This window comes from Ursus americanus, chromosome 7 (assembly GCF_024610735.1).
Source record: "Ursus americanus isolate L20-20 chromosome 7, mUrsAme1.1.p, whole genome shotgun sequence".
NCBI lineage: Eukaryota > Metazoa > Chordata > Mammalia > Carnivora > Ursidae > Ursus > Ursus americanus.
Window position 1 is genome coordinate 44,572,048 of NC_142133.1, and position 17,638 is coordinate 44,589,685.

A 17,638-nucleotide genomic window follows, 5' to 3' on the forward strand; every position below is an offset into this window, starting at 1 on the left:
CCTGAGCACCTCTTCTGCCTGCCACCTTTCAAAATCCTGGAAACTAGTTTCACTAAAGCCAGAATTAAGCCCTGAGAAATTCTCTTCTCTCATTTCTTCCTTTATTCATGAATAAGTGAATTTATTTATTCTTTAGGTTAAGTCGGAAGTGAAATAAAGCAGTGCTAAAATTTCTTGATCATAAGCCACACACACCTAAGTTTTTCCCTCTGTAACATAGAAGAAAATTATACACATACACTGAAATAATATTTAATAAAATTATACTTGTGTATGTTATCATCCTTATTCTATCTATAAATTTAATTTTTTAAATGATGACTGCGATCCACTAAGTTGGTTTTATAACACACTAATGGGTGGCAGCAAGTACTCTGAAAAATACCAAAATAAAGCAGATCAAAATAGTGAAGTCCTGGTTTTGCTGGTCAGTTGCAATCTCCTGGTGTTACAAAGCGACCATTTACAATGTTTGCTGTGTAATCATGCCAAAAAGGTAGGAAAAAAAGAGAAGTACTAGATGGATGTGGATGAGGAAACTCAAAGCCAAGATTCAGAAGAGCCCATTTTTCTCTGGCCTAGCAGGTACTCACTTTAAGGTAGGTGGCAGGATGGGGTCAAGAAGATATTCAGGTTTCCAAGTCCTAGGCAAACTTTTAAGATAAGCAGGTTCTATTGTGGGGAAAAAAAAATGGAATTACTTCTTCATAAGCTATTTATTACCTAATCTCTAATACCAACACTTAGGTAATAGCAATTACTGATTGTGAGTTGCTCTACTAAATATTCAGATGTATTTAATTCATTTAACTTTCATAAATATCTTATGAGATAGGTACAGTTATTATCCCTAGTTTACAGACCAGGAAAATGAAGCCCAAAGTAGTTAAGTAACTTGCCTGAATTACAGAGCTAATAAGTGTCAGGAATTTTAGTCATTATGGAACATAACCCAAAGTATCTTGTAAGCAAAACAGAATTAATAATTAATAAAAAGAATAATGCATTGTTCATTTTCAGTGGATTGTACCCTTCCAAGATGCTTCTTTTGCATGGAACATGATGTGTTTGTAAGGAAAAGTTGCACCAATTTCTGATGGTAGTTAATTCTGCAAGCACTCTACAACAGGTGTAAGTTAGGATTACTAATGTGATTAATCCAAAGAAAGATTTCAAGGAAATATCAACAGAGAAATATATTCAGGCAATGATTTTGAGTGAAAGTGAAGAGCATATAACACTTTTCTTCAATATGGAATAACCAATGGAGACAAGATATCCTGATATTATCAATGAGAAATAGCCATTCCGTAGCAGAAAAGACAAAACTCAAAGAAGAGGGTATCTCTGCACTGAAGTCTTATAAATAAAACAATATTATATATGTACATAAAGTGTAAAATTATTTTTATATAGGTTTCTCCCTGTTTGTTAATCATGGTATTTTTTCAGGTTGTAGTCTTCCAAGAATACGTTAATTTTGCTTTCACGATGATGGGCAAAAACTCAAAATCTTTCAGGCTCTTTGTTGCTCAGTGTCTTAAGAGAGTTCTTTCTGTAACTTTGACAATGGACTGACCACTTGCGAGTGATAATGTAGTTTCTGACAATACCAGAGTCCAAAGCTCTTATCTCACTCTCAGGATTGCCTCTGATATAGGAACTAGAGCCATTAGAACTCTGTCATCCATAAACGCATAATGGACAGTAACAATGTACTCAAAGGGACTTTAAGTCAGGAAAAAAAAAAAAAAAAGATGAACACTTAGATCATGTGCTCCCAGAAAATTAAAACTACTGAAGGAGAGAGATGATAAGAATAAAATGGTTGTAATGATGGTGGTAATGGTGGCAGTAATGGTAATAAGTAATATCATGATTAGTAAAAATCATAATACTAACAATAAGATGTATTCTTTCTACCTGAAGACAACTAAAAAAAACTGTAATAAAATATTATTTTTAAAATCTTCTGACATGTTTAATACAATAGTGATTAATTACTGAGATAATATCCAGGAGAGACCTAGATTTCAGCAGTACGCCAGCACATGAAGCCACCTTTCCTTGAGGCTGACAACAAAGAAATGAAGCAGAGAAGCTTTATTTGTGTTTTTGATAGCCAACTGGAACTTGAGGGACAAAAATCCACAGTATAGGGCCTGACAAGTGTGGGAATCTGGAAAGATCATTCTTTGGGTTCAGACCCCAAAGAGTTGTTCAGAAATTGAAAGGAATTGGAGGAAGGCCAGCTATTACATGACTTTCTGACCAATTTCATATCATTTGCATAACGAAGAAAAACTTCAAGACTTCAACTAGGACTAAAATGATCTTTCATTATGTAGGTCCTCTGGCACCTAGTAAAGAAAAGGAAGGTAAGATCATCTAAGACTCAAATATTTGTTCAAATTATTTTTTCATATATGATGGCTAAACCACAATCAAAAATAGATAGATGAAGAGAAAATAAAATATGAGTGAGAAATAAATGAGAAGAGAATATCCTCTCTGGTACTGGAAATACTTGGCTAGCTTAACAGCAGATTAGACCAGCTGAAGGGTGACTAACAGAAGTCTCAAGCAAAATACTAAGTGGTTAAAAAACTATAAATACAATCTCTTTAAGATAGAGGAATAGATAGGGGCACTGGGTGGTTCAGTCAGCTAAGCATCCGACTCTTGATTTTGGCTCAGGTCATGATAGAGTTGTGAGATCGAGCCCTGCCTCACGCTCCATGCTCAGCAGAGAGTCTGCTTGAGATTCTCTCTCTTCCTCTCCCTATGTCCCTCCCCACTGTTTGCTCTCTCTCTCAAATAAGTAAATAAATCTTTTAAAAAAGGATAGAGAAATGGAAAATAATGAATACATACCATACAACTGGAGAACTAGGAAATAAATTTAGAGAAGGAAAATAAATAAAATTGTAGGATTAAAAGAGAAGAGCCAAAATATTATTTGCAAATGATATATTCAATTAAGTAGAAAATCCAACTGAATCTACAGATAAACTACAATGATTCAACATAGTTTCGGGCACAAAATCAATATACAAAATGAAGCGCTATTCTGTACAGGCTATAATCAAAGAAAAAGGATAACAGAAAAGATATATGCTCACTCAGAGCATATAACATATAAAGCAAAACCTCTTAAAACGTAATGTTAACTTGATTAAAATAGGATTATAGCAGCATTTTAATACATTTTGTTTTTAAAATCTGCTCCAGAAAAGTAATTGTGTTTCAAGGATTAAAATAATACAATTAATTTTAAAAACTCAAGTCAGTAAAAATACAAATTCTAACACTTCAGGGAATAAGTGTGTTTTTGCATGTCTATGAAACATCAACAAAAAAGCAATATAATTTATATAAAAAGAACAGTGAGTTTCAGACTACAACAAAGGTAAATTTTGAAAACTTATCAAAAGATATTTATTTGTAAATAAATATTTGCAAAAATATTTACGATAACTGAAATTTAAATTAGGAAAAACTGAAATGGCAAATTAACTAGAAAGCAGCACAAACACATTAACATAAAATCTATGCAAAACTGCAGAAGCTGAACTTAAGATACATTTATAAATTTAAATGCCTTTATCACAGAGGAAATACTGAAAGTGTAGGAACTTGGAACAAACCTAATGCAAGTAAAAAGAGAATGTAATGAAATAAAAATATAGGAGGAATAATTAAAAGATGAAATTAGTAAAAATGTTTAAGTAGAAAAGATATATATATATATTCGATGTGACTTTTCTGGAAACACAACAACAACAACAGTAATATAAATTAATCCTTTATGAGTGTGACTGAAGAAAAAGAGTAGAAAAAAGTAAACATAAAGGTAGGGCATTCCAAGATGACAGCGTAGGAAGACCCTGAACTCACCACCTTCCCACAGACACATCAAACATATAGCCATATATGGAACAATTCCTTGTGAAAAAGAATTGAAAACTAGCTGAATTATTCCTCCACAACAAAGAAAAAAAGGATAGGATAGGCAGGAGAGCCAGAGACACCATCTGGAGAAAAATCATACTCCTGGCATGATGACCAAAATAAGGAAGGATCTCACAAGTCCATATATCCTCCCAAGAGAGGCATTTGTGCCCCATATAAGGCACCCCAAACCTTGGGACCTGTACCACAGAAATGAGTCCCCAATGCCTTAGAAAACCAATAGGACTGACCATGATACCCAAAGGGCTATGAGGAACTGACTCCTTTCAAAGAACCTGTGAACAGTCTCACCCACCCCAGGACCCAGTGCAAAAGCAGCAGTTTGAAAAGCACCTAGACTATATGTGAAAAAGATGAATCTGCTAATCTTAAAGCATCTGCTGAAGGGACAGGGAACAACTGAGTCATTCTATGAGATGGAGGTACCAAAATCATCGTTTTTGTACTCCCCCTCTATCCTGCTAGGGCACACTGGCACACATGTACATGGCACTCTTCTACTCATTTGCTAAGGCTGGCAGAGGCAAGCAGTCATGGCATTTTCCTGCTGCCTTGCTGAAGCTGGTGGTCTGTGCCATTGCATCACACCTGCACTGCCTTGTTGGGGCAAGAGAGTACAAGAAGTCACAGCATTCCATTGCTGCCTAGCTGCAACTGTTGGGTGTACTGAAAAGTAGGCACTTATCTGCTGCCCCATTGAAGGCTGAGGGCATGCATGGCCAAGCTATTCTCCTGCTCCCTTGCTAAAGTTGGCAGTGCTTCCTGCACTCTGCAGCTTCATCACTAAATCCAGCAGACACACACAATCAAGGCACAATCTTGTTGCCTTGCTAAAGCCAGCAGGTGTGCCCTGCCACCTTTGCTCTCCAGCTACATTGCTAATGCTGACAGGTATGTGCAGTTCACAGAAGTGATGATGCTTGATCACCTGGCCCAGGCCGCCATGGGGGCTTGAGTTCCTGGGCTCCACAGGATTGTGACAATGAGAAAGCAGTTCCTAGTAGGTTACTACCCACAGGGCACTGTACAAACAGAAGACTGAAACACACCCCCAGTCTTCCTATGAAAAAGGCCTAGTTACTTGTCCAGCAGCTTCACCAGAGGGACAGGCTTTAGACTTTGCCACACACCTAGAGACTGTGAAGCAGCTCCCAAGGAGCAAAAGCAGAGAACGCTATCCTTGTGCTCTCCCCTGGCTTCACCATAGCTCAACAGTACCTCCTAGAAAGGAGCTTATACACCCTTCTGGAGCCCCCTGAAACTGTTACCCATGGGAAACCTTCAGATCTCATCTGGAGGACAGCAGGTTTATGACTGCATCTCCACAGGACTACATAGGGCTGCATACTTTAAAAGCTGCTGCCTGAGGACCTGGCTTCCAATTAGCTTGAAACTAGGTACTAAATGAAATCCCTCACCTTGGAACACTGACAGAACTTGTCATATCCTCAACAGGGACCTATCAACAACAAATTGAGCTGCTTGGACAACCATAAAGATTGAAAGACAACTAAGAACTAAGGCAAAGTTGAGCAATAAGGTTCATCACCTACACAAAACCATTCCTTCAAGACTGACAGAGGTAGCTCTTTAGCCTAATACAAAAAAAAAAAAAAAAAAAAAAAAACACAGAGTTAAGCAAAATGAGGAAACAGAGGAATATGTTCCAAACAAAGGAACAAGATAAAACCTCAGAAAAGATCTCAATAAAATGGAGATAAGTAATCTACCTGATAAATAATTCAAAGTACTGGTCATAAAGATTCTTATCAAAGTAGGGGAAAGACTGGATAAAAGTGAGAACTTAAACAGAGAGGGGAAATATAAGAAAGTACCAAACAGAAATCACAGAGCTAAAGAATAAAGTAATGAACTAAAAAATACACAAGAGGGGTTCAACAGTAGACTAGATGAAGCAGAGGAATAGATCAATGACATAAAACACAGGGCAGTGGGACTCACCCAAATACAAAAGCAAAAAGAAAAAAATAAATAAATAAATGAAGATAGCTTAAAGGACCCATTGGAAAACCTCAAGTAAAATAATGTTCACATCGTATGGATTCCAAAAGAGAAACAGAGAATGGGGCACAAAACTTACTTGAAGAAATAATAGCCGAAAACTTCCCTAACCTGAGGAAGGAAATAGACAACCAGATCCAGGAAGCTCAGTAAGTTCTGAATAAGATAAACCCAAATAGATCCACACCACACATTATAATTAAAATATGAAAACTTAAAGCAAGAAGCTTAAAAGCAGCAAAAGAAAAACAATTTGTTACATATAAGGGAAACTTTCACAAGACTATCAGTACATTTTTCAGCAAAAAGTTTGCAGGCCAGGAGGGAGTGGAAGGATACATTCAAAATGCTAAGAGGATGGGGCACTTGGGTGGCTCAGTTGGTTAAGTAGCAGCCTTTGGTTCAGGTCATGATACCAGAGTCCTGGGATCAAGCCCTGCATCAGGCTCCCTCTGCCACTCCTCCTGTTTGTTCCCTCGCTCTCTCAAATAAATAAATAAAATCTTTTTAAAATAATGCTAAAAGAAAAAAAAAAAACACAAACAAACACAGACTTCCAACCAAGAATACTCTACCCAGCAAAGTTATCACTTAGATTGAAGGAGAGATAAAGAGGTTTGCAGACAAGGAAAACCTGAAGGAGTCCATCACCACCAAACCAGCTCTACAAGAAATGTCTAAGGTCCTTATTTAAGCTAAAAAGAAAATGCACTAATTCATTTTAAGAAAATAAATGAAAGTAAAATTCTCAATGATAAAGGTAAATATATAGCAAAGACAGTGGATCACCTATAAAGTTACTATAAAGGTTAAAGACACAAGTAGTAAAATTATAACTACACTAATTGGTTAAGAAATACACAAAATAAAAAGATGTAAAATGAGATATCAATAACAAAATGTGGGTGGGGGGATAAAAATATAGTTTTAAAATGCATTCAAACATAAGTTCCTATCAACTTTAAATAAACTGTTACAAATATAGGATGTTATATGGGAATCTCATGGTAACCACAAAGCAAAACCTATAGTAGGTACACAGAACATAATGAAAAATGAATATAAACATAATACTACAAAACAGGAAAAGAGAGCAAGAGAAGAAGAAAGGGAAAGAGGAATTACTAAAACAGACAGAAAACAATGAATAAAATGGCAAATAAGTAAAGACCTATCAATAATCACTTTAAATGTGAATGGACTAGATTCTACAATCAAAAGACAGAGTGGATTAATGGATTAAAAAAAAAAGACTCACCTAAAATGGCTTAATGGATTAAAAACAAAAACAAGACACTTCAAATGTAAGAAACAGACTGAAAGTGATGGTAAGGGAAAAGGTATTCTATGCAAATGGAAATTTTAAAAATGTTGAAGTAGTTATTATGCTCATATCAGACAAAAGAGACTTAAAGACTGTAATGAAGACAAAGAAGGACATACATAATGATAAAGGGGTCAGTGCAACAAGAAGATATAACATTTGTAAATATACGTGCTTTTAACATAGGAGCACCAAATATATAAAGCAAATATTAAACAGACCCAAAGGAGAAACTGTCAGCAATACAATGATGGTAGAGAACTTTAATATCCCATTTTTATCAATGGATAGATCATCCAAAGAGAAAATCAATAAGGAATCATTAGCCTTAAAGAGCACATTAGACCGTATGGACTTAATAGATATGTACAGAACATTCCATCCAAAAGTAGCAAAATACATACTCTTCCCAAGGGCACATGAAAATACACATGAAACAGTCTTCAGGACAAATCACATGTTAGGCCACAGAACCAGTCTTAATAAATTTAATACTGAAATCATATCAAGCATCTTTTTTGACCAAAATGGTATGAAACTAGAAATTAATTATAAGAAAAAACATGAAAAAAATGTGAAGATAAAACAACATGTTACTGAACAAACATTGGGTAAAAGAAATCAAGGGAGAAATTAAATCTTAGTGATTCTAAGAGAGAAGTTTATAGCAACACAGGCAGACCTCAAGAAACAAGAAAACTCTCAAATAAATGAACTAAGTTTACACTTAAAGGAAATACAAAAAACAATACAAAGCCCAAAGTTAGCAGAAGGAAGGAAATAATAACTATCAGAAAGGAAATAAATGAAATAAAGACTAAAAAAATAGGAAAGATTAATAAAACTAAGACCTGGTTCTTTGAAAAGATAAATAAAACTGACAAACTTTTAGCTAGATTCACAAAGAAAAAAAAGAGAAAGGGTTCATATAAATAAAATCACGTGATGTGATGAGCACTGGGTGTTACATGAAACAGATGAATAACTGAACTCTACATCTGAAACTAAAGATGTACCATATGTTGGCTAATTGAATTTAAATTTAAAAAAAATAAATACAATCAGAAATGAAAGAGAAGTTACAACTGGTACTACAGAAATACAAAGTATTGTAAGAAACTCTGATGAACAATTACAGGCCAACAAATTGGACAATCTAGAAGAAATGTACAAATTCCTAGCAACAAACAAAAAATCTTCCAAAACTACATTCTGACAAATTAGAAAAGTTGAATAGACTAATTACTAGTAAGGAGATTGAATCAGTAATCAAAAACTTCCTAACAAACCAACCCAGGACTAGACAGCTTCACTGGTGAATTCTAGCGAATTATTCAAAGAAGATTTAAATCCTGTCCTTCTTAAACTCTGCAAAAAAACAAAACAAAAAAACAAAAACAAAAACAAAAACAAAAACCAAAGTGGAAGAAACACTTCCAAACTTCCAAATGAGGCCAGCATTACCCTGATACCAAAACCAGACAGACACCACAAAAAAAAAAAAAAAAAAAATTACAAGCTGATATCCCTGATCAACAAAGATGCAAAAGTCCCCAATAAATATTAGAAAACTGAATTTAATAATACATTAAAAGGATCATACACCATGATAAAGTAGAATTTCTTCCAAGGATGCAAGGATGGTTCAACACCAACACATTAATCAGCTTGATATAGGACATCAAAAAAATGAAGGATAAAAATCATCTGCATCATCTTGATAGACGCAGATACAACATTTGACAAAATTCAACATACATTCATGATAATACCTCTCAAAATGTGGGTATAGAGGAAACATACCTCAACAGAAAATACATAACAAGCCCACAGCTAACATCATACTCAATTGTGAAAAGCTGAAAACCTTCCCTATAAGATCAGGCAAGACAAGGATGCCCATTCTCACCACTTTTATTCAACATTTTATGGGAAGACCTAGCCAGAGCAATTATACAAAAGCAAATAAAAGGCATCAAAATTGAAAGAAAAATTAAATTGTCAGTAGTTGCAGACAACATGATTTTATATACAGAAAACCCTAAAGACTCCTCCAAAAAACTGTTAAAACAAATTCAATAAAGTCACAAGATACAAAATCAATATACATAAACCAGTTGTGTTTCTATACACTAATAAGAAACTATTAGAAAGAAAGATTAAGAAAACAATCCCATTTATAGCTGCATCAGAAATAATACCTCGGAATATTTTTAATCAAGGAGGTAAAAGACCTATACTTTGAGAACGATAGACAATGATGAAAGAAACTGAAGAAAACATAAACAAATGGAAAGATATTTCCTGCTCATGGATTAGAAGAATTATTATTGTTCAAATGTCCGTATTACCCCAAGCAATATACAGATTCAATGCAATCCCTACCAAAATTCCAACAGCATTTTTCACAGTAATACGACAAGCAATCCTAAAATTTATGTGAAACTACAGAAGACTCCAAGTAGCCAAAGCAATCTTGAGAAAGAATAACAAATCTGGAGATATCATGCTCCCTGACTTCAAACTATATTACAAAGATAATTAAAATAGTACAGTATTCACACAAAAACAGATACATAAATCAGTGAAACAGAATAAAGAGCCCAGAAATAAACCCACACATAAGCACAATTAATTTACAACAAAGGAGACAACAGAAAACAATGGTGGAAGGACAGTCTGTTCAACAAATGGTGCTTCGTAAACTGGACAGTCACATACAAAAGAAAGACGCTAGACTACTATTTTATACCACAAACAAAAATTAACTCAAAATGGATTAAAGACTTGAATGTAAGATCTAAAAACATAAAACTCGTAGAATAAAACACAAGCAGTAAGCTACCTGACATAGTCTTGATGATAAATTTTCTTGGATCTGATTCCAGAAGAAAAGACAACAAAAATAAAAATAAACAAGTGGGACTTCATCAGACTAAAAACCTTCTCACAGCAAAGGAAACCATTAACACCTACTGGATGGAAGAAAATGTTTGCAAATCACATACAGGGTTAATATCCAAAATATATAAAGAACTCATATAACTCAATAGCAAAAAAGATCCAATTAAAAAATGGGCAAAGGAGCTGAGCAGACATTTTTCCAAATAAATAAAGATGCCCAAAAGGCACATGAAAAAAATGCTCAATGTCACTATTCATCAGGTAAATGCAAATCAAAACCAGAATGAGCTAACACCTCACATCTGTTAGAATGACTATTATCAAAAAGACAATAACAAGTGTTGATAAGGATGTGGAGAAAAAGGAACCTCAGTGTACCACTGGTGGGAATGTAAACTGATGCAGCCATTATGGACAGTAGAGTGAAGGTTCTTCAAAAAATTAAAAATAAAACTACCATACGATCCAGTAATTCCACTTCTATATATTTAACTAAAGAAAATGAATTCAAAAAGTAAATAAAAAAGATATATGAACGTTTATGTTTACTGCAACTTACAATAGTCAAGATATGGAAACAACCTAATTGTCCAGTGATGGATGAATAAAGAAAATGTGGTAATACACACACACACACACACACACACACACACACACACACACACACAATGGAATACTATTCAGCCATTAAAAAGAATGCAAACTTGCCATCTGCACGAACATGGATGAACCGAAGTGAAGTAAGTCAGAGAAAGACAAATACTTTATGATCTCACTTACATGAAGAATGTAAAAAAAGAAAGAAAGAAAAAAAGAGAACAACAAAAATCATACATACAGAGACAGAAGGGTGGTTGCCAGAGTGCAGGGGTGAGTTAGGAGGTGTTGAAATGAGGATAGGGGGTCAAGAGGTACATACTTCCAGTTACAAAATAAATAACTCATAGGGTTGTTATGTACAGCATGGTGACTACAGTTAATAATATTGCAGTGCATAATTGAAAATTGTCAAGAGAGTAAATCCTAAAAGTTAACTTTGTTTATGGTTAGTAACTAGATTTATTGTGGTGATAACTTCACAATGTATACAAATATCAAATCATTATGTTGTACACCTAAAATCAATATAATGTTGTACGTCAATTATACCTCAATAAAACTTTTTTAAAAGAAGAAATGAAATGACATAATTATCAGTAAAGAAAAAACCAAACATTATAAAATAATAAATACTAAGTACATGACTTCAATGAATTTTAAAAAATTCTAGAGGAAATGTTTGAATTCCTTTAAAAATATAAACTTGGGATGCCCGGGTTGCCCAATCAGTTAAGCGTCTGCCTTCTGCTCATGTCATGATCCCAAGGTCCTGGGATCAAGTCCCATAGCGGGCTCCTTGCTCAGCAGGGAGCCTGCTTCTCCCTCTGCCTGCTGCCCCCCCTGCTTGTGCTCTCCCTTGCTCTCTCTGACAAATAAATAAAAATTTTAAAATATATATATAAACTTAACATTCTCAACCCTGAGTACTCATTATAATCACTGCATAGAATTTGGAACAAAAAATTACCAATGTTTAGGCCCTACCATAGATCAATTAAATCAGGGTATCTGGGAATGGAGCCCAGCTTGTTTAAAGCTCCTCAGTTGGTAGTGATGGATGCTGAAAATTGAAAGCTTATATTTTCAACAGAAGATTCATTTCCTCTTATATTTTCAACAGAAGATTCATTTCCTCTGTTCTCATATCTGTTGTCATTAGTTTACTTAATACTGTAGAATATATTGAAAAGGAGGTTAAGAAACACCAATTAAGGGGCGCCTGGGTGGCACAGCGGTTAAGCGTCTGCCTTTGGCTCAGGGCGTGATCCCGGCGTTATGGGATCGAGCCCCACATCAGGCTCCTCCACTATGAGCCTGCTTCTTCCTCTCCCACTCCCCCTGCTTGTGTTCCCTCTCTCGCTGGCTGTCTCTATCTCTGTCGAATAAATAAAATCTTAATAAAAAATAAAAAAATAAAAAATAAAAAAAAAAAAAAAAGAAACACCAATTAAAAGATACAAGAATCACATGAAATCACAGGTGAACTCCATTTAACTTTTAAAGAGAGGTGGAAAGTCATTTTAATATTTCATTTCATAGTAAAAGATGGAAAGCCTCCCAATTCATTCCATAATAACAGTAGAAACTTAAAACCAACACTTGATTAAAATAATAATAATATCGAAATATAAAGTTTCAGTATTCAAATATAAAGTCTCAGTATTCAAAAATGAGACCCAGGACCTATGCAGACAAATTAAAAGAATTAAGCAGCAAGAAGACATCTAACCTAATTTTAACTGCCCTATTCAGGATAAATTCCATCATGGCCTTTCCTTCATTAATGGAGAAAGCAGCTGGGGAGAGCTGCACTTTAGAAATAACCTGATGGAAAGAAAGCTAAAACATTCTCCTGGTAACATTGGAACCTAGCCTGTGTAAAGCGCCTTAAAGTCATTTTATCTAATTCTACTTTTTCACATTTGCCATTAAAATTATTTCTTGGTAACCTTAGTTCCTCTTATTCATAATCATCCTGTGTTTCATTAAGATGGAATATTAATTATATGTCAACAAACAGAGATTTGCATTATGGGACTCTACCAGATAGCTGAAGTCTCCTTATAAATGAACAAAAGAACAAACAAGAACACGTACTTTTTCCTGTGTAAAATACTATTATTATTTTAAATCTACACTAATTAATCATTGCTCTAATTTTCCATCTGGTATTTCTTTAGCAAACCTACAAAATCAGTTTTGTGCCTTTCTCCTTTGATATTCACCAAAATGGTTCCCATGAAGGGACCCTCAGAATGTGAATTTCTACATAATACATGTCCGTCTACAACATATTCTAGGCATAAGGAGATAAGATAGAAACAGTGCCAAAAAAAGATACTTTGCAAAGTACCAAGGAAAGAACTGAACACAGAGTTGTCTTATTTAACAAATTACTCTAACCAGGCCTTGAACATAAACAAACAACGCTTATCTTTTCAGTGGGTTTCTGTGGTTTCTCAACACATAGAAAAATCACAATTATTTAATTCATGCCATCACTGAAACTTTGCAGTTTTTATTGTTTTTAGTATTATGAACCCTATAGTGAGAAGGTCCTTTTGGTTAGAATCAGCAAAGTGGGCAGATTTATGAACACAGTTAACCAGGTTTTTTGTGTGTATTGTCCAATCTCAATTCAGAGAAAATGTATCATTCTCAAAATATTCTCTACCAAAATCAGTGTTGTCAACAATTTATCTAACTAATATGCCAATTTCCTCTTCTCTTTTAGTAATAATTCTATAGGTGACCTTTTCACATGCAAAAACTGTGGGTCTATTCAAAACAACCAGAAAGCAAAAACTGTACATAGGCCATGACACTCTCAGTCCTCATTACTATCAATGAGTATAAAGAGGGAAAGAGCTGACAAGTGTTATTATAGTAGAATGTTGCATAAGTATGAAAGTGAATGTCTATAGGGTCACAGACCTAAACAGATTCCTAACCACAGAGGCAAAATCTACTGAGGCAAATAATACCATGCAAACCTTTTTCTATGGCTTATCTCTAACATTCCAGCGTATTTTAAAACATATGAAAGGTTGTGTTATAGGAATGAAATTGAATGAGTCAAGAACCAGTAAGTTCAAAAATGTGTGTTTGAATTATTCTTGGTTGTGTAGCCACAGACTGTGGTAAGCTAGAGAACAAATATGAATGGATTCACAAATACCTTCTTGATTTGAGGAGGGATAATGCAGCATTGAGTTATAGAGCAGTAATAAAAGAGCAGATTAGATAAACTAGTCTAGAATATCTGCATTTATGGATATTATTCTATTTGATCCAGCCTTGTAAGGATTCATGCAATTCCCATTAGGTGCAAAGGGAAATGCATAAAGAACTGAAGCATTTGTTTACCTTATGATTAAACATCACATCAACAGTATTTTTTAATCTCTGAGTGCAATGAGTTCCATTAGGTATGCTATCAAACACCCTAACTTGATTATTCCCTTGGCCCTCACAGGTGGCAGTGGCATTGTTGTCATAAGGTGGAACATGGGAAAAAGAGATGGCTGACACTTGAGGCTCATAAATGGAGAAATGAAGAGGCTGTGGTTGCTGGAGACACAAAGAAACTGAGGAGTCAAGAAACTAGAATATCGGGAGGGAAGATCCATAAGGACAGAACTGGAAATGACACATAAGTCATATAGATCAGTTCTTCAGCAAGTTTTTGAAGATAGATACAAAAGGGGAATGAATCAGTAATGTCAATATCTCAGTAGCAAGGGCCCAAACCATGAAAAATCAGGGCAGAGATATACTGGTTGGATGATTACAAGATAAACAAAATGATGACAGCGGTGTTACAAAGCAAAGGAAAGATGATTTAGAAACACATAGTTTAAAGTGTGTTTACACCCATGAAGTGATATATACTATTACTTGAGAGTGGACTTAGCATAAATGTAATGTATATTATAAACAAACATTTAATTTGTATACATTATAAAATATATTGTATAATATTCATTATATAATATATATGCCACATATTCTGTAAACGTGTATTGTAGAAATATACATATTATTTATAATTATATATTATTATATAGGTACACATTAATGTAAATATATTTAATTTGTACATGTTATAAATGCTTATTGTACAGTTGTAAATGTATACTGCAAAACCTAGGGCAACCACTAAAAATTTTTTAGAAGTATAATTAATATGCTAACAAAGGTGAGAAAATTCAAGCATATAAAATGCACAATTAAAACTGGAGAAGGCATAATAAGAGGGGAAAAAGAAATTACTAGTACAATGAATAGTGAATGATTACAAAAATGGTAGATAGTAAATCAACTCTATCAAAATCACTTAAATGTGATTGGTCTAAACACACCAACTAAAATACATAGACTATCAGAGCTGATTTAAAAAAATATCCAAATACATGTTGTCTATAAGAAACCCACTTTAAAATAAAGACGTAGGAGGGCACTTGGGTGGCTCAGTTGGTTAAGCAGCCATCTCTGGATTTCAGCTCAGGTCATGATCTTGGGGTTGTGGGATTGAGCCTCCCATTGGACTCCATGCTTAGCACAGAGTCTGCTTGTCCTTCTCCCTATGCTCCTCCCCCCAGCTAACTGATTCTCTTGCATGAGCTCTCTGTCTAGACTGGATGAATAAAATCTTTAAAAATACATACATACATACATAAAGACATAGTTATGTTGACAATAAACAGATGAAGAAATATGTACCATGATATCATTCATCAAACAGCCTATTAATTACAAAGGAGATTTCAAAAAACAAGGAAAACACTCAGGGATAAAGAGGCATTACATAATGATAAAGAGTCAATTCTATAAGAATACGTACCAATCCTTAACTTATATGCTCCTAAAATAAGAACATCAAAATATGTGAGGAAAAATCTCATACAAATGCTAAGAGAAATAGATAAATCTATTCTTATAGTTTGAGATTTTAGCAGTTCTCTTTACTATTGGCAGATGAAGCAGGCAGAAAATCATTAAGGATATAGTTGCCTTGTATAGTATCATCAATCAACCTGATTTATTTGACATTTATAGGATATCTATCCAATGACATTACAATACACATTATTCTCAAGTTCATACAGAACATTCAGCAAGACAGACCACATTCTGGGCCATAAAACACACCTAAATTAATTCAAAAGAATAGAAATCATAAAAAAATATATGATAGACCATAGTGGTATTACACTAGAAATCAATAAAAAGAAAGACAGGAGGTAAACCCAAAATATCTGGAGATTAAACCACAGACTACTAAATCAAGCATGGGTCAAAGGAGAAGTCTCAGGAGGAATTTTAAAATACTTTGAAATTAATGAAAATAAAACTTAAAATTTGTTAGATGCAGTGGAAACAGTGCTTAGAAGGAATTTTAGAGCATTACATGGTATTAGTAGAAAAAATAATTCTAAAATCAATAATCTAAGCCTCCATAAAACTAGAAGTGTTTTCAACTTAAAGCTAACAAAATAATTTAAAAAATTAGAGCACTTAAGTCAATAAAATTGAAAATAATGTAAAAATCAATGCAGAAAATCAACAAAAGGTGGTTTTTTGAAAAAGTGAATATAACTGATAAGTCTGTATCTGGGTTAAATGAGAAAAAAAAAGAGAAAATAAAAATTACTACTATTAGAAATGAGACATCATCACTACTGATCCCACAGTCCTCAAAAGTGTAATAAAGGTATAGTATGAACAACTCTATGTTCACAAATCTAATAACTGAGTTGAAATGGATCAATTCCTTGAAAGACACAAATTCCTAAAACTTATACAAGGAGAAATAGATCATCTGAGTAGAGCTATTATCTGTTAAAGATACTGAATCAGTAATTAATAACCTCACAAAAAAGATATTATTAAACTCAAGTGATTTCACACGTAAATTGTATCAAGAACCTAAGAAAGAATATATGATACCATGTACTTGTCAAAACCCAGAGAATTTTACAGCACAATGAATGAGCCTTCATGTATGCATATTAAAAATACATTTTTAGGAGTTTGGAAATCCCAGGAAAAAATGCAGACTGTGAAAAGTGCACCTAACCGTATTACAAATGTATGAAACAATCTCACTGAAGGTAATGGCGGGGGGAGGCGGGGAGGAGGTGCTGACCTAAGTAATATTGGAATGAGCGAACTCTATAAGATGAAAGGCAAAAGAACTGTACTTTAGCTGATAAAAAGGTTTCCCAGGGGGTTATCGGTTAACAATTCTGCTGCTGTTATTCAAGTTTATGGAAATATAACAATTAAATGGATGGCAAAAGGTGGCAGCCAGGTTTCACATTTTTTGGAGTTGAAGTTTAAAGATAAGCATGGGAGGAAATAAAAGTGATCCATGGAAATAAATTAGAGTTGGACACACCAGTATGGACCTATGTTTAGTTTATTATATATAGATTGTTAAATATAGGAATGTTTATAGATATGTCTACATACACACACAATCTTTGATTACCTGAGAAATAAATGACACCCTTGTAGCAATGAGCATGCTCGGTGTCTAAATATTGGTTTTTGATACCATTCTCCAATAATAGAAACAAGGACTCCTTGGAGAAATGGCTAACTCCAGGACTGGGGCAGGAAATATATAAGATGAGCCTGAAGTATGTGCCAGCACATAAGGAAGTGTTCAAAAAACCAAAAATCCCACTTTAATGAGGGTATGTCAAAGGTACACAGGAACCAAGGGAAAGAGCTCCCAATGGCCAACACTATAAAAATCTGACAAATAATATAGAATTGTGTTGAATTATAACGCAGAGTATAAAATAAGCA

The 17,638-nt window shown here is 34.2% G+C and overlaps 1 pseudogene; it reads right to left on the bottom strand.

Moving 5' to 3' along the window:
• The window catches only part of LOC123799656 (WASH complex subunit 3 pseudogene), a 29,739-nt pseudogene extending 12,388 nt beyond the window's left edge, over positions 1 to 17,351 (bottom strand).
• Positions 17,352 to 17,638: the final 287 nt, after the last annotated feature.